The 18615-nt window shown below is 45.7% G+C and overlaps 1 protein-coding gene across 3 annotated transcripts in view; it reads right to left on the bottom strand.

Annotated features, from left to right (window-relative positions):
* The window catches only part of Rnf145 (ring finger protein 145), a 42805-nt gene extending 38832 nt beyond the window's left edge, over positions 1–3973 (bottom strand). Inside the window, exon 1 of one of the 3 annotated variants that reach the window (XM_032912000.1) lies at positions 3791–3973. The gene's annotated coding sequence lies outside the window, so the exon portion shown is untranslated. Of the gene's footprint in view, positions 1–3189; positions 3473–3587; positions 3608–3790 lie in introns of those variants that run through there. The other 2 variants (XM_032912001.1, XM_032911999.1) reach the window with 2 other exon arrangements.
* Positions 3974–18615: the final 14642 nt, after the last annotated feature.

The raw sequence follows: 18615 nt of genomic DNA, 5'->3' as shown, positions 1-18615 counted from the left end.
CTGGAAACCTGAGTTCAATCCCTAGAAGCTACACCATAGAAGGAAAGAACCAACTCCCAAAAGCTGTCCTGGGTCCCACCCCTAGGCCTCTGCTGAATGGCATTAATACAATTTAATAAAAGCATGCAGAAGGATGCTCATTAGCTGTATGCCATTTCTGAAAGGGACCCGAGCTTCTGCAGGTTTGGGTATCTAAGAGATGTCCCATAACCTAGAGGGAAACAACAGTAGGCAGCCTTAATAATGGAAAAGTCACAATTTCTGCATATTCTAGAATCCAATATAAATCACTACTGCCGTTTGTCTAACAAGCAAAACTGGGCATCACTGAGTTATTATTTGTGGTCAGTATTTATCTAATCTGGAACTTTCTTCTGTGTTTGATGTTACTTCTTAAATGAGGACAATTCCCATCTATTGTAGCTCTTAAAGAGAAAAATTAGCACATACTCCTGTTGTGGAAATCTGGATGTGAATGTAGGTGGGGAAAAATGCCACCTAATCCTTAGAGGGATCATCTATATTACAAAAGAAACCCATTAGCCGAAAGGTCCATGTTCTGTGGGAATTCTCACCTACAGCTATTGTCTCACAAGTAAAAGAAAAAAGAAACTGTGGGTTCCCAAAGCTACCAGTGCAGAAGAATGCCCAGAAACAAAGACCAACACAAGTCACTCATGAGCCAAATGTCTGAGGGGACTGGAGTAGATGAAGTAGCCCACTTAAGAACAAATCTATTACCTATTCCATGGATCACTTATTTCTGGACCTGTTATAAGTCATTAGAAAGATGTCCCGTAGAAACATGTGGAGGACACAAGCATTAGCAAGGCACAGTAACAGATAACCAACAATCCTAGACACAGGACAGCCAAAACAAAAGGTCTGGCACACCCAAGTGCAAATATATACACTTTCTGCACTATCTTACCTCTCCTGTGAGATCCTAACACTCCCTTGAGTTATAGAAAGAAACTGGAAATGAATTCTCCATCATGTCTCTGCAAGCAACATAAACTAAGGATGACTCAAAACCACTTTATAGAGCACCAAAAAAAAAAAAAAAAAAAAAAAATTAAAGTTTTCATCCTGGAAACAAAAAAATTTTTCTTCCCAGAAACAGAAAGATTCAATAAATGCTCACCCGAACCCCAAACCGTAGCTGTTTCAATAAATGCCTCTCCAAGACATGGAAACAATCTCTTGTATAATGTGCAGTTTATTATCGGGCTTGAGAGTTAGGAAACACAGATCCTCAGATAAAGAATCTTTGACAATAAGAAAAATAGAATGGCTGGGCTCTGCTGGAAAAACTATCTTAAATAAAAGAAAGAAAATGTGGTATTACAAAAATAAAAGATAAAAGGAATCCCGCAACTCCTTAACTGCCTATTTAAAAAGGCAAAGCAAAAATAAGAATAACACATAAAATTAGCGACGACTTAAATCGATAACATAGATGATTTAGGGCTGAAAGTCACACCTCTTTCCTCCTTTGAAAGGTAAACAAAAACCATCAACCTTTCCTTGCCGCCAGCAATTAAAACAAAATCTAAATCATTTAAAACCGATGCTAAACAAATGCTAGGCAAGGAGGCTGTCTCTCTATTGGGATGCTGAGACCTTAAAAAAAGAGAGACAAGAGAGGGCGAAGCTGGACCCTAAAATCCGAAGTAACTCCGCCCAGAAGGGAGAAACCAGGAAAGAGAACTTCCTTACATAAGCGTTGGCAAACGTTTTAAATATAGCTAGTCCTCCCCACTCCCACTGTGTTGCTAGCTAACTTTGTATGTACTTGGTTTCCACAGAAACTACTAGCAATCCTGTGATTCCTCATCATCTCCGAAACCACATCCATGGATAAGAGTCCACACTTAAGTGAAAAAGAGCCATCGTCCAACATAAGGGACCGGAACTGACAGAGAGAAGGAAAACAATGCTACCTCTGCCATTGGACGCTCAGCCTGGGTCACGACTGCAGCACCGACAGCTCATCCTTTTGGGTCTGGTTCAAGATTCACAAAACTGCACACTCGGTATTTTATAAAATAAAGACACACACACACACACACACACGGCCTCTACGCACCACCCCCCTTCCTTTCAGACTAGTTTCCTGTTTACTGCAGACAGTGATGCAAAGCCATCCATTAATCTTTGATGCCTTCCCACTGCAAAGGCCCCTTCCCCCGCCCCATCTCACTCTCTCCCCGCACCTCCCCCCACCCCGCCTGCTTTTCTCAGATACATTTGAACTATAGTAACCCCAAGCCAGCTCGCCGCAAACTGGCAGCGAGCACAGCACAGCAGCAAGGCACGGACGCAGCAACCCCAAGGCTAGGGGATTACGTGGAGCAGAAACTCTGCCAGGAAGAGAGGCCCGGGTGCTCCCTGCCTCAACCAAGGGTGCTGGCTCTACCGCGCCACACACCGAAAGGCGCGCTTACAAGAGTCGAGCCAAGTTCCTAAGCCCCAGATAGAATGGGGGTTAACTCCACAAGGGTCCTAGGGTGGGAAAGCAGTGCTGGAGAGGGCGAACCCAGGGATGGCGAGCGGGAAAAGGAACACAGTAAGAAAGAGCAGCTCGAGATTGAAGAGTGACACACCGCACGCTAAGCCAGGGGTCCCCCTAACTCGATGGGCTTGGCAGCTCTTTCTGAACCCCGCAACCTGCACCGCCTGCACATGGTTAGGCTGAGTTTATGGGCTGCGAGGTGGGGAGACGCCAGGAAAGAGGGAGGAAGCTTGAATGCAAAGAGTGAACAAAAACGCAAAAGAGGGAAAGTTAGAAATGCAAACCTGAGCAAAGGAACCCGGACTGGGCACCTCTGCGAGAGAGACCGGGAAAGGCCTTGCAACAGGGGTGCTGGAGAGCAGAGAGGGGTGAGCCCCAGTGAGGGCATCTCAGGAATGTGAGGGTTCTCTCCCTCTCCCGGCGCGGGAGAGAGGAAGGATGGAGGGTGCTGAAGAGGAAAGCCGAGGCCCCGGGAACCACTATGAGGCTCTGCGAGGAGGTCGCAGGAGACCGACTGCTGCTCAGGGGTGGGCGGGAGGGCGGGGTGCGGAGGGGGACCAGGCCCCGGCCAAGATCGGGAGGAGGAGGGGGCGCGGCGGGGAGGAGCGAGGGTGGGGGAGGGGAAGCGCAGTGGGCAGCAGGCCTGCGGGATGCTCCCGGCTGACCGCAGTCACCTGGAGCCGCAGCCTCCCTGCCTGCGGGGCGGCACTGGGGATGGCGGTGTTCGCTGCTGCCCGGTTCCGATTCCCGCCCCTCCGGTGAGATCTTCGGTTCCGACGGCGGGGGGCCCGGTATGCGCGGCTTACAGCGGCGGCTCTCCCGCGTCCGGCCTCGGCTGCGGCGTCTCGGGAGGCAGAGGCAGCGGAAGCGGCCCGAGCCGTGAGGTCACCATCCTCCGCGGCGACAAAGGCGCTCCCGGGCCGAGCGCCGGCACCAGCGCCCGGCGGCCGCCATGGCCTGGTCCCGCGCTCCGGCTCCGCCCCCGCGCTCTGCGGCGACCGCCGGCTCGCGCACTCTGCGCCTGCGCGCGAGCTCGCCATCGCCCGGCCCCCGTGCGCCCACGCTCACTCACAATCGCGCACGGCGGGATCTTCCCGCACCGCCTCCGGTGAGTGGGCCCGAGACGCCGGTTTCTCTCTGAGGCTGGTCCGGGAGACTATTCCGAGAAAGGATGAGGTGACACCCGGACATGCACTGTGACCCCAGCCATTCTGACACGTGTTCGCGCTCACTCCGCAGACACCACGAGCCGCACGCGCCCACACCCACACTCACCTGCTGGGACCACGTGGGACAATGTGAAAGGCTGGTCCCTGCCGCGTGCAAACCCAGAGCAATTTTTAACTCTCTCCTTGACTAGACTAATACTCGTCTTCAGGGCATCGTGGACTACGAAGAGTTAAAAAGGTCCGAAGATGGATGAGTGAATGGTTTGGAATTGCTCCCCGGGACTGTATTCCGAGTCCTTCGTTTGGTGCAAATGATTAACTACCGTATGAAAAGAAATGGTGTAAATGGATTTGTCATTTCTTTTGGTTCAAGGTTCAAAACACGTTAGTGTGCACACACCCTCTCCCTGACATCCAGGAAACCCTTTTGTTCTGCTCTAGTCTCCTAATATTGTGGCACACTTCTGCCGTATTTTAAAATGTAAAAAAAAAAAAAAAAAAAATGCTTTTAGAGCAGAAACAGTTCCAATAGTATAAGGTTCCAAACTTGCTGTGTGTATTATTCATCTGAGAACTTAAGCTGGTCTTTGCAGGAATCTATTAGTATGTTCGTCTGTATTACCACACCTTCTGCAATGTGCTCTGTTGTTCCTGGAGTTTTTAGTCCCTGGAGAATCAGTTGCCACTAGAAACTAGTGTGGCCTTTCATTAGGCAGTGCCTAGGTAACAGAAGATGAACACCAAGTTATTTGTAAGGCATTGCAATCATTCTGGTTCATTCGGAAACTTGCCAAGAGCCTCCACCTTACAAGCTGTACAAGACAAAATGAGTATTCTTGATATTTGTGGGTGTCTGTCCACTGCTTATGAGACACACACACACACACACACACACACACACACACAATTCTGAACCTCTGGGCCTCCCCTGCTATGAAATTGTAAACACAACCTCTACATATAGACAATGTCATCGGAGTAGGAGAGATGGCTCAGCTCTTAAGAGCACGTTCTCTTCTTCCAGAAAAGGGTTCGATTCTCAGCACCCAGGTGTAGCTGTTAACTCCAGTCCCAGAGGATCTGACGCCCTCTTTTGGTCCCCACGAGCACTACAAACATGTAGTACACAGACATAGCCGCAGACAAAACACCCATACATGGAAAATAAATTATATAGAGGGAGAGGGGGAGAGAGAGAGTGAGAGAGAGAGTGTGTCAATGCCATCTTGGAGTAAAATTCACATCTCTTCCTTTCCATCGTGTCTTAGCTTCTTTCCCTGTGATTGGGATAAAACCTGGACAGAATTTATGGGAGAATGGATTTCTTTCAGCTCAATGTTTAACGCACAATCCCTCGTTAAGGCATCAGGAACTGCTCAGTGCCTCACGCCCCTCACTCCTAGGCAGTCCTGGATAAAGCTATCCAAGGAATAGCATCACACTAAACTAGACAAGGCTCTCCACAGCCATGGTCCCATGTGACTCTAGTTTCATTTTAATAGGAACTGCCACATACTAGGTTCATAGCAGGGTTTAAATGTTTCTGGGAATTCTGTTCATAACTCCTTATAACCACCTTTGTTCTGATCCCTTAGGCCACTTTGGAACAACCATTAAACCTGCCACGTCACAGAGTGGTGGTTTCATGAGTCTGTATATAGCCTACTAAGTAAAAATCCACACTGGCTAATGGTTGCAATAGGAGCGGCACTGGCTAATGGTTGCAATAGGAGCAAGGTGCCTATGCTAGCAACAGCTTCCTTGGCTTTTACTCTCCAAGTTTCACTACCGGCTGAGGCAGAAAAATAAGTGGCCAAAAACACATGAAAAAGAATTCAAAATGCATATAACACTAAACTTGAGTCGGTCACCTTTATTCGTCTCTGATAAAATTGCAGAATTTCGACAGTACTTTACTGTTAGATTTGTGCTTTGCCCTGGTGGAAGGGAGGCCTGCCTCAGCCCTTTGCCCTTCTTTGTCTTTTCAAAGAAGAAAGAAAATGGCTTCAAAGCGTAAGGACTCCGCCATAAGTACCCTGGACATGTAAAAGCAAGAAGGAATCACGAGTCCTTTTACCTTTTGAGTTGTCCAGGAGTGGCTTGTAAATGCTGAAGTTCAAAACAGCGTGTGAAGAAAATTGCTCTGGTAATGAAAGGGTTACTGCAGGAACCTTGCTGCTAATCCAGTTTGGGGAAGGCTCCAGAAGCTGCTAAGTAAATCAAACCGAAAAGAAAATCCCAGAAGCAAGAAAAAGAACCCAGCTGGGATTGGAGAGAGGGTCACTCAAAGTCAAAGAGAAGAGTCATAGAGTAAGTACTTCCTGGAAAGAGTCACTCAGCCACCCAAATCAGGAAAACCAGGAACTGCATTTATCGGAACAAACTTAAGGAAATGCCCAAATGCCACAACTTGTTCATAAAGGGAACCGGCCTGGGAGCTAAGGGGAATGGGAAGGACAGCATACTAGGTTCTAAAGCTATGTCCGCTTAGGAGTGCATCTGACTGCCAGGGGAAAGTCAGTGTTCCAAGCCTTGTGTTATTTGTTACGGTTCTAGCTATTCTGAAAGACTAGCTCCCGAATTCTTTATAGAGCCAACTCCTGGTACTAAACAGAAATGGGCTTCTGTGGTAGATCTACAGGTAACTGATGACCAGTTCAGTGGGCACTGCTTTCTCAATCCAGAGTTGAGATCTCCTAGCACAGATTTCACATGGTAAAGCCAACCCCCAAAGACCTTGGGTAGCCAACAGTGAGAATTTAAGGAGAAGGAAATGTTTCATGTGTTCATTTATTCTTATGTTACTATTTTCTGAATATTTAGAAGTCTTTTCTGCCCAGTTCAAATTATTGTGCAGTCAGCTTTGAGAATTTAAAAGGCCTAGGAAGATAGCTCAGCAGGCAGGAGGCTTGCTCTGCAAAGGATCTGAATTTGGATTCTCCAATACCCAATAAAAAGCCAGCCATAGCTGAACATGCACGCCTGTTCCCTAAAACCGAGCGGCAGAGACAAGTGAATCCCAAAAGCTTGCCAATCACCCAGCCTAGACAAATGAGAGACAAAAGAGAACTGAAAACCTCCTTTGTGATCTGCGTCGTTCACTCCCATATGCTCAGACAAGCACACTCACCTGTCTAACACACGTGTGCCACACACACCACACGCTCACTCACTAATCACCTGCCTAAATTAGAAGGCTACAAGGTTCCCATTCTAGTTAACTGTCCCCCATGGTTTCATTCTGAAAGTTAACTTAAGGGGAGTGTGGTGGTTTGAATGAGAACGACCCCCACAGACTCATAGATTTGAGTGCTTGGTCACCAGTGGCACTATTTGAAAGGATCAGGAGGTGTGGCCTTGTAGGAGGCGTCACTGAGGGTATGCTTTGAGATCTCAAAAGCCCAGGATTTCCTCTCTGCCTCAGGGTCAGGATATAGAACTCTCTCGGCTATTGCTCTAGCATCTGCCTGCATGCTGCCTTGCTTACCACCATGATGAAAATGGACTAAACTTCTGAAACTGTAAGCCATTCCCAATTAACTATTTGTCTCTGTAAGAGTTGCCATGGTCATGGTGTCTCTTCACAGCAACAGAACACTGACTAATGCTGACATTTGGTCTGGTGCCGCTGTGTATTCAAATGCTAAACACTAGCTCACAAGATAGGGTTTCCCCCCATACCCCGATGAGCTGAGGTGAGCATACACCGAGTGATGCTATCTAAATTTTGCTCCCCAATTTAAAATGATTGGTTAACTAAAGTGACCACAGCTAATTACTGGGGAGCATAGAAGAGGTATGGTTTTAGTTACATGGCTAGGGGGGTCTCAGGTAGAGGCCATGAGAAAAAGAGGAGGAGAAGAGAGTGAAGGAGGAAGAGGGAGAGAACAAGAGGTCTCTATTAGCGGTGATGGACCAGGAGCGTGTGCCTGAGTGAAATGTCCCCCAACCCCTCCAGGACAGACGGCTGGAGCAGAAGTCGCCCTCAAAAGATTCAAACAGCCAGTATTTGGGTACTGGAGCTGGGAAGTAGACAGCCTAGCATTAGAAATACAGATCAGGGCTAATCCCCCAGTAATTGTGCAAGAGCTGATTAAATAAATCCACAGACCTCTGCCTCGGTTACTGGGGGATGGGGAGGGGGGGAGCCTAGCCACGTCATATTAATAACTAATAGAGTTTATTAAAATCCATTTACAGACTAAGGGAGATTGTTTCCTTTTTTTTTTCTTTTACTTGTGACAACTGAATTCACGAACCGTTGAGTCTATCGAAATGCTCCCATTCAGTGTTTTTTGATTGGTTTTTTTTTTAATTATTCTGAGTCATACAACCATCACTACAATCAGTTTTAGGACATTTCATCATAACCTCAGGGGAGCAGTATCATTAACAGTCGCTCTAAGTCCTTCTTAGCTCAGAGCAATCAGGAATCCTCTGTCTTCACCTGCTCTCTGCTTTTCATACCAGTAGCATAAAGGGGAGCAGTATTTGGTGGGGCACAGGTCTGGCTAATTGCATTTAGCGTAGAATTTTCAAAGAAAGGAGGCGGGGTTTGTCTTTTCCAGGTATGAGTTTGCTAGTTAATTACCCAATACTACATGGTCAGCCCTAAAGACATACATGCAAGCAATGCTAAATGGAACCAGCAGGTTGCATTTATTTATTTATTTATTTATTTATTTATTTATTTATTTATTTATTTATTTATTTATTTATGCATTTGTATATATGTAGCAATAACAAAGGAAAAGAGGCCACGAATGTGAGAAGGGTTGGAAGGGAGAAAGGGAAGGGGGTAAACAACGTGATTATGTTTTATTTTTAAAATGAATGATGAATAAGTAAACAACAACAGAAAACAGCAGGACATGGCCGCATATCACAGCGCTATGGAGGCAGAGACATCAAATCCCAGGGACCCACTGGCCAGTTAACCTCCTACTCGGAAAATTCTAGGCCAAATAATAAATAGGGATTGCAAATGAGGAGTAAGGCCTGGGGTTGGTGGTTCTCTGTCCTGGACACGTGTGCTCTTGTGTACCGAAACACACAAGTAAATCCACATGCAAAGTGAAATTATAATACCCTATTAACAGAGAAGTAGACACATGGCTGGCACTACCCATAGGTGCTTTTCATATATAGTTGGGAAATCAATAAATCTTATTTTAATAACAAAATAAGCTTAAGTCTCTCCATCTTTTATGGAACTAATCCGAGACTCCAGAAGGAAACAACAGAAAAATAAGCCAAGTTTGGGTGATTTTCAGTGTGTGTGTGTGTGTGTGTGTGTGTGTGTGTGTGTGTGTGTGTGTGTGTATCAGTGTGTATGTGTGTATATGTATGTATCTGTGTGTATCTGTGTGTATACTGTGTATGTGTGTGTCTGTGTTTCAGAGTGTGTGTGTGTGTATCAGTGTGTATGTGTGTATATGTATGTATGTATCTGTGTGTATCACTGTGTATGTGTGTGTCTGTGTTTCAGAGTGTGCGTATGTGTGTGTGTGTATCAGTGTGTATGTGTGTATATGTATATATGTATCTGTGTGTGTATCACTGTGTATGTGTGTGTCTGTGTTTCAGTGTGTGTGTGTGTGTGTGTGTGAGAGAGAGTGTATATTGATTTTGCTGTTTATTTTGGATTTTATAGATTTTTCCTGAACACATTTCCCACCAACACTTCATTTACGGAAGAATTGAGAGCACATTCTGATGACTGCCTGTACACACACTTTGTAGAGTCAACACTCGTCAATGTCGTATGTTACTTGCCTTACCTCTGTGTGTGCCACCCATCTATTTGAGGTAGGCTTCGAACACCACCACACCCCACCCATAGGTATTCTAAGGCTGCCTCTGCTACTTTCTTCAAAATTACCAATTGCTATTGCTTCACCTAAGAGAAGGAACGATGCTTTTAATTTTTCTGCCGCCCAGCCATAAATCATCCTTATTGTCAAAATGTCACTTACGTAGCATTTTTTCTAGTGAGGGCCCCATCAAGGTGAATGACTACTCTCATTCTTCCCAAAGATAAGCCAGCTTTACTTTGTTGCCTTTTGACAATGCCATTAACCTACTTACTGTGCTCGAGATCAGAGTGACAGCCTTGTACAGGCTAAGCAAGTCGTCCGCTAGCCACAGAGCCGAATCCCTATTCCCCCACCCTCTGTCTGGCTTTCAAGATAGTCATTTGTGACTCTCTTAAGTTCCTAATGTTATCAGAAAAAAATATTCTTGATTGTTGCTTTCAAACCTAGGCTTAGCTGGTGTGTACCTATCTACTCAGCTTCTTTCTATGTGTTTGTTCCAGTTCAGTTTGCAGTAGGGAGTAGTATGAATCTGTGTGTCATTTTCCAAGCATGATAAGATTAATCAGATAGAATGGATACTGATGGTGCTAGTCAGGTACTAATCTACCTGACACACACACACACACACACACACACACACACACACACACACACACTAGTCTTCTTCTTTCTCTTATTCCAGTAATGCCTTGAACTGGACTAGCCACGTGGTCTGCTGGCCATATGGCATAGAAGGAAGAATTGAGAGACTTATTTATCTTAGCTCTTAATGAATAAATCAAGGAAGGAGCTTCGACCTATGAGGATAATCAGAATGAAGGTAAGGAACACTAGAGCTTCTGACTGAACTGTTGGAAGGGAAAATTTACCATTGGACGGGAGACAGGAAGCCTGTACAAATGTTCCCCACCTGGGTTGTGTGCTGATAAACTCCAAGAGGGAACTATTGTAGCTGAAAGTTCGTTTAGTACACTTGCCCTGGCAGTCACCCTAGCTTAGCAACACAGAGCAGTGCAGTGTGGGTTGCTCACTCCAGAGATAGCAGGGCTGGGTGGCTGCCCAGATATCTGACAGCGCCCTGTAACATACCACTAGCTCACTGAAAAATGTTAAGGTGCTGTAGCAGCAAAATAATTAGATACGTGAGTCAACACTGACTTGGGGGTTGCCACTAATGCTGAGACATAAAAATAAACCCAGAGCAAGTCTCAGGATATGGGACCTAGCTCAGCCTGTCCAACAACATGCCCATACCCGACTCTCCTACCGACATTACCCATAAAGCACCTTGTTTCCTTATGGCAAATTAGGTGGTACTTTGTGTGATATTCAGCTGAGAGTCCTGGGCTGTTCAACCTTTTAAGTTGACACTCATTCTTGAGTAGTATATGTTCTAAGACAAAGGAGCAGCACACAGGAATGAGTGCTAGCTTCAGGTGTCCTGGGTGCCAGTACAATAGAAGTAATTAGGCCTGCAGAGGGACCCAGCAGTAAAAAAAACGGAGTTAAAAATCTGGATGACATGGAGATTTGGGACAGATGAATCCTCCCACATCACAGCTACTAGTGTTAAGAATCATCAGACAATCCATAGAGAGCCACCCACTTCTTCCCATGATTGAGTATATATATATATATATATATATATATATATATATATATATATATATATATATATATGACTGTCATTCTACAGTGCAGAGGCAACCTGAGGAGGGGCTGGCCTTCCCCTCAATCAATGCATGGAAACTGGTTCACCAAACAATTCGAGATTCTGTGACAGTGTGGGCTCTCTTTTACCAACTAGGGGACTTTAAGCTGTGTGTCTACACATCCTTTTCAATGAATTGCTATTTTTTTTAAATATGTATTTATTTAATGTATATGAGTACACTCAGATTCCATTACAGATGGCTGTGAGTCACCATGAGGTTGCTGGGAATTGAACTCAGGACCTCTGGAAGAGCAGTCAGTGCTCTTAACCACTAAGCCATCTCTCCAGCCCCGCTATTTTTTTTTAAATGTTATTAACCAAGAAATAAAGAGCCAAGACAAGCTTCCTGGTGGATTTGAAGAACGTGAAGGACACCTAGTCCCGTACAGTTCACCCAATGGAGTCTGATCAGCTGATATGTGTACAGACAATACCTAGATGGAGAGAGAGCAGAAGCCAGACATGGGCCTTCGCAGACAGAAACAGCATGGTAACGTTGTTGTTGTTGTTGTTGTTGTTGTTGTTGTTGTTGTTGTTGTTCCTGTATTCCATTTTCAGACCAGGTCTCACAATGTAGCCCAGGTTGACCTGCAGACTCCTGCTTTTGGAATAGAGGCTGAGGTATTTAATTAACACTTAGCTATGTAGTCTATTCCAATCACCAAATCAAGACTGAGATTTACATCTTAAAGTCTACCTACACTGGCTATATTGGACTCGTTCCATTTCCTTTGCCCTGTCCCAATAATTAACCCCAAACCAGTGTCTAGAAGTTATTCCTGGGAGTCCAGGGTCCCTGGAACGAAGCTTTACAATTTCTTTCTGCTATTAGAGGTTGACTGCTGGGTAGCAACATAAGTTCCCAGGACAATCCATCTATCAGGAGGACCAGGGTTGATGTTAGAATACTCCCAGTTAGCCTTCTATATTACGTTTGAGTCTGTGTGACCACAGGCCCTGAGGATGGCTTAGAGGGAAGAGTTGCTCATTTTGGTTCATCGTCTCAGAGGTGTCAATACACCATGGTGAGGAGCTTCAGTAGAACACAGTAGGTCATGTCACTGGAAGCCAGGAAATAGGAAACAAAGGGCATACCAAAAGAGGTCAAGGAAAGTTACAGCCATGAGAGACATGTCCCTCCGCAATGCCCACCATTCGCCTTGTACCATCTTGAATAATGATATCCTAATAGTGTATCCACCAGGGGACTAAGCAGCTCATTACAGCAGTGCCCTCATGTCTTAAATGTCTGTCAAGATGCCCTCCCAGACACACCCAGATGTGTGCTTTACTCATCTCCTAAGCAGTTCTTCCATGAACTGTCACATCTCCCCTGAAATAATGTCAGACTTTCCTCAGAGCCTGCTGTAACTTTCTAGATGTTCTCGAAGCTTACGCTCAGTCCAACATGCCTTCTAAGCATGCCTTCTAAACAGCAGCTTATCATTGGCTCTCCCTGGTCCACTTCTCTGATAATCACAGGCCGGCTGCCGGGTGGAGCCCAGCAGCTGGGGATGTTGATTAGGCTGCCAGGTTCCAGCCTAAACTGTTGGCAAAGGTTCCAGCCTTGGTCCTGATGCCGCTGCTTTTCTTTTTGGGTGTAGTAAGTGAATGGAATCGTGTGAGTACCCTCTTGAGTCTACTCAAAGGAAAAGGAGAAAGCGCTCTCTGTCCACAGAGGTGAATATGGATGGCTTTTGATTGCATACATGGAGACAGATGCATGTACCTGAATGGCTTCATCCCACTCCCCCAGTTGATACTTCCTGGGAAGGAAAGAGTCAGCAGATTGGTTGGTAAGAGATGCCATTACTGGTACTAGCAGAGCTGTCCTCTAGTAAATGGGACATAGGTCATGGGTAGGGGGATATAGTGGTGGCCTCTCAAAGGGAGCCCTGGAACATGATGCCTTAGAAAAGCTAGATGTATTCACTGGGAATAGAGGAGAAAAGACTGGGGGGCGGGGGGGGGCAGAGGGGAAAGATACAGGAGAAATCAGAGGAACCACAAGTGATTGAGGGCTTGCTCGAGTTTTAGGAATGAAGGCTGCCAATGTGACCCCATTGAAAGGATTTCAGGTGAAATTCCTGCAAAAGGAGTCTACTTAGAATATCTGCTTCCCAAGTAGTCTGTGTAAAGGGGGTGGGAGCATAACACAGTATACAGCTCTCACAAAAATGGGCAGCTTTTTTTTTCACTTTTAATTACATTTCTCTCTCCCTCCTCCCCCTCCTCCCTCCTCCTTACTCCCTCCCCCTCCTCCTCTTTGTGTGTGTGTGTGTGTGTGTGAGTGCGTGCCTGTGTGTGTGTACATATGTATACTGCAGCACACACATGTCAATCACAGGATAACTTGCAATAGTCAGATCTCATTCTCCACCATGTGGATCCCAGAAATTGAACTCAAGACATCAGACATGACAGCATGCACCCACACTCACCAAGCATTCTCACCACCCTGATAGAGGAATAGAGTATGAATGTATGAGACCTCAGGACACTTGCTCTATTTTTATAAGAAATTGAACTGTAAAATGTAACAAAGTTGGAGACGTAGCTCAGTGGTTAAGAGCACTGGTTATTCTTCCAGAAGACCTGGTTTGATTCCCAGCACCACACGGTGGCTCTAAACAGTCTGCCATTACTCCAGTTCTAGAGGCTCCAACTTCCTCTTCTGCATCAGGCACTCGTATGGTACACAGACATATATGCAGGCAGAACGCCCATACATATAATTTTCTAAATTTTTTTATTCTTCTCTCAAATATTCTGACCAGTTTTTCCCTCCTTCCCCTCCCCCCTAGTCTTTCCCCCAACTTCCCCTCTTCCCCAGATCCACTCCCCGCTCCAACCTCCCCTCAAAACTTTAAAAAAAAATATGATACAATAGTGTTGGGTCCTGTTTTACAGATAAACTTCTCCAAAACTGGAGATAAAAAGCGGTTATCTCTAAGGGACAGACTCACGGCCATATTCAATGGCTCCATTCAATGGGTCTATTGTTTCTGCAGCCAGGTGTCCCTGGTGCCAAAGAACGGCGATAAATATACCTGCTAAGGCCTTCAGAACGGAGCGGCTGGGCACTTTTCTTTGGGGAAGATAACCAGTAAGCTTAGTGCATAACCAACTGTGATATGGAGACATCTAAGGAAGGAATCAGGATAGAAGTTCTCAGAAGCAAAGAGACACTTGTTTTGCCTCTTGATGTAGGCAGAAGGGGAGAACTGTCTGAACAAGCATGAACTTGAAGACTCTCTGCTCAGATGCAGATAGAATGGGCAGTTAAATCCATTGCAGAAGATGCTGGAGTATAGAACGCCAAGCTAGAGAGATGGCTCAGTCGTTAAGAGCACTTCATGAGGACCAGAGTTCAAATCCCAGCACCCATGTCCCAAGCCAGGTGTCTCATAAAAGCTCAGAGGGGCTCATCATCGCCATCTTTTGGTCTCTATGGGCACACAGGAACATGTGTCTGCACACATATGTGTGCATGTATTCGGCGACACATAAAACAAATATTTTAAAAATATTAATTCCATAAAAAGACTTCTCCGAACACTGAGATGATTGAGACGTTGCTGCACATAGCCAAGTAGATACAAGCAGGTAGTTAACGAGCGAGGGTGTGGGCAGTGCCTATAAAGATACAGAAAGTACTTTGGGTGTATGAGGTCCCGCCCTCTGTTCCGGGTGACTGGGGATGATCGCAGCCATGCGCCAGATACCGGAAAAGGAGTAGAGGGTCTCATTAGAGGCTCACTGGGCCATCCAGGTCTTGCTTTCTGTGAACACCATGCTTGATACTGTCTGAGAGCATTTGCAGGGCCCACAGTCTACCCAGGATGGGGTCAGACAGTAGGGCAAGAGTCAAAGAATGGCTTTATTCATTGGGAAGAAAACATACTAGAAGTCCGATGTCTTTTAAGATCACCTAATGAATAAAAGAGAGATTTGGGACTAGAACCATACATTTCTCCCATTGGGAGAAGCCCTGGGAATGAAGTATGGTAGCTTTGCTATGCACTTATGTACTTGGGTGGAATTTTTCTTGTAGTCAGCAGAAGGACCCAATGTCACTCTTTCCTTGCTGTGAATCACTTGCTCCTTCACGGGAATCGTAAGTGGTGAGCGAGCACCGCAAGCCCATTTCACTGTTCCACCCCATGTCCACAGAACCACAGTACATCCGCTCCAAGCTGAGACAACCGACATGCAGCCCCAAGACAATTTGACCAACTCCTTGTATCTTCCTGGCTGGATTGCCGACGAAGTTGCCAACCAGGAGTGGGGAGTTAAGGAAGGACTTCTCACTGAGTGTTCCCAGCTTTGCATCAGCGCCAGAAAAAGAATTTATAAGCAAATAAGAGGGGAACAGGGAGAAAACTTTCCTTACAAAGCCAAAGGAGGCATCGGAGGGTAAGCGTGGGTAATCTCGGAGTGAGTCCTATATGCAGGGTTTAGATCATACTCTTGGGAAAGCTAATACACACGGAGAACAATTCATGCACTGAGGAAGGGAAAGGGTGGGGGAACTCCCAGAATGTGTAGGAATTTTGCTGAAACAGAATTTACCGCCCGTTTCTGTTGTGTGGGAATTTCAGTGTGGCGTGGCGTCACATGCATAATGGAATCAAAGCTGTGACCGTGGAAACACGGATAGGCAGCTGCAGAGCGGCAGAGGAACGGCATTTGGCGTCCTCGTGGTGGGTCGCGTAGTCTGCAGCGTGTTCTGATGAGGTCTTATGTCCTCCCCGAGTGCTCGCATGACATCTTCCTATAGGACGCTGCTGCTATGCTGTTGCATACGTCAGCCACCTTGCAAAGTGCCTTCTTTAAACCCATAGGTTAGTCGGGCTCTCCAGCTTCCACTTTCAGTAGGTGGCAGCTAATATAGAGACTCAAAACTGGTCAAAATGCAGAGAGTAAGTGACTGGGTAGTGCTCATGCCCTAAACTAGTCCTTGAATCAACCGCACCTCCACACCCAGATCCGGGAACACAGAGGAGGAGGGAGTGGGAAGACTTGTAAGAGCCAGAGACCTGGACAGACATGCTGTGAAACACCCTGTACTCATAACTCCACAGCAGCTGCCATTGCCTATAAGAAACAAACAACACCAAACTAAAACAGAAAACCGATTCATATGATTTGCCCCGCCCCCATAATGACTCAACACGCATGGAGGAGGGGCTCATGAGGCTCCACCTCTCAGTGAGGGCTTATGGGTAAATAAAAAAAATCAAACTAAGAGGAGGCTTGTTGAGAAGAAGGTTTCAGTGGGGCCAGGGGCTGCAAACTTCTCACCTCATTATATACACACATGAAAAGTCAAAGACTAAAATAAAAAGAGATAAATAAATCTTTCCTCAGACAGAAGGTTTTGGAACATTTACCAGCACATCAGTATTTCCAGCTCCTTTTGAAATTTCCATATAGGAATACTATTTAAAGGAAAACACTGCGCGGAGCTTGGTATGGTGGGGTGGAACACTCACAGGACTGTTAAAATGAACGCAAGCAGAGAGGGACAACTGCGAGAGGCCTTGGTGTCTGTAAGACTTGGTGGTGCTGCAAAGAACGGTGGCGATAAGGCACAGAGGATGAGGTGATTGTCTCCCCAGGAATAGGAGTCAGTTTACAGCCCCCCTCCGATGATCCCAGAGAGAACATTTCTATCCGGTACACAGTCACATGAATCTCAGATGTCCCAGCTTCAGCTGTCGAGGACCTTCAGGCACCTTTTTTTTTTGTTTTGTTTTGTTTTGTTTTGTTTTGTTTTGTTTTGTTTCGTACTATGGCAGCTCAGATTTCTGAATTCCATCACTGTTGACTGGTGGCTTCTAAGCACAAAATAATTGAATCCTTGACTCAGTCAGTATCTATCTCTTTTTTGTTGTTGTTGTTGTTTTTGTTTTTCGAGGCAGGGTTCCTTTGTGTCCTGAGGTCCTAGTGTCCTGGACTTGCTTTGTAGACCAGGCTGGCCTCGAACTCACAGAGATCCACCTGCCTCTGCCTCTCTAGTGCTGATATTAGTAGTGTGTGCTGCCACACCCTGGGGGAGTGTGATAGGGTGTTGTTTAGACTTCCGATGTCTCCTGTCCTGTGAGTGTTGCAGGATGTTGGTCTCAATGTGGAGTCTGATGCAGCATGGCAAAGCTTGTAGAATGTTCACAGGAGGACACCAGAAAAGAAAGACATGGGAAGTGACGCTAAGGGGATGCTCCAAATCCTTCCTCATGCAACTCAGTGTTTGGTAGAACTTAAAGCTTATGCTCTGCGTAACACAACTCTGTCATCAACCCATACTGCGGGGATAGATACAGATGTCCTCTGACTTAAGATAGCTGGTTTTCATAACCATGTAACATGACACACACTCAACATTGGACACACATTCACGTGGCATTTCAGTTTTTGAGCTTCAGTTCTCTTTTGGACTAGTAATGTACATTGAGGTCTTCATTTGGGACAATGGGAATGGCAGTGAGCTGCCACGTCCAGCCAGTGCGACATTCTGTGAGATTCTGTGGCTAACCCAGGATGTTCAGTAGGTCAGATGTGTTAAACACATTTAGGAGATACTGTTTTTAAACTTCAATGGGTTTTACACCAAAAGTCAGAGGCCAATTATGTTTCCGGAGATGATGGGTTATGAAAATGAGGAAGTCCACTTTGAACAGAGTGATTGTAGTGAAAGTCATACACAGAATAGAGAGAGTGCGCTGTGGTCATTGCAAGATTTCTAGACCCAGCTCTGGGTAAGGAGAGAGAGCTTCTCATAGAGAGACTGTATGTTAGATGAATCTTGAATTAAACCAAATAGGTTGAGGAATGGGGTGGAAGGAACTCTAGGTACAAGGGGAAAACATTAGAGTAGACAAGATATAATGATCAAAGCCATTTAGACTCTTGCCCGAATGGTTATAAGGGATGAGACTGGAGGTATGTGTATTTTTCAATGATATATAAAAGAATTAGGCAGTTAGGTACCGGCAAACAAAGGATACAATATCTGTAGAGTATATGAAACAATAAAAAATAAGTAGATTGCTAGCAAGTCTACAGGTAGACAGATACACCAGCATATACTTTTCCTGAATGCTGTGGGTGATAAAGTAGCAGAGATATGGCTCATAAGTCCTGTCTTAGGGTTATCATTGTTTTGATGAAATACTCTGATCAAAGCAACTTGGGAGGAAAGAGCTTATTTGATTTGTTCTTTCACATCACTGTTCATCACTGAAGGAAGTCAGGACAGGAACTCATACAAGGCAGGAACCTAGAAGCAGGAGATGATGCTGAGGCCATAGAGGGTGCTGCTTAGTGGCTTGCTCCTCATGGCTTGCCCAACCTGCCCTCTTATAGAACCCAGGACCACCAAGCCAGGGGTGGCCTTACCCA

The sequence above is a fragment of the Rattus rattus genome, chromosome 9 (genome assembly GCF_011064425.1).
Source record: "Rattus rattus isolate New Zealand chromosome 9, Rrattus_CSIRO_v1, whole genome shotgun sequence".
Lineage (NCBI taxonomy): Eukaryota > Metazoa > Chordata > Mammalia > Rodentia > Muridae > Rattus > Rattus rattus.
Note: the sequence above shows the minus strand (reverse complement) of the source record. Positions and strands in the feature narration are given on the sequence as shown.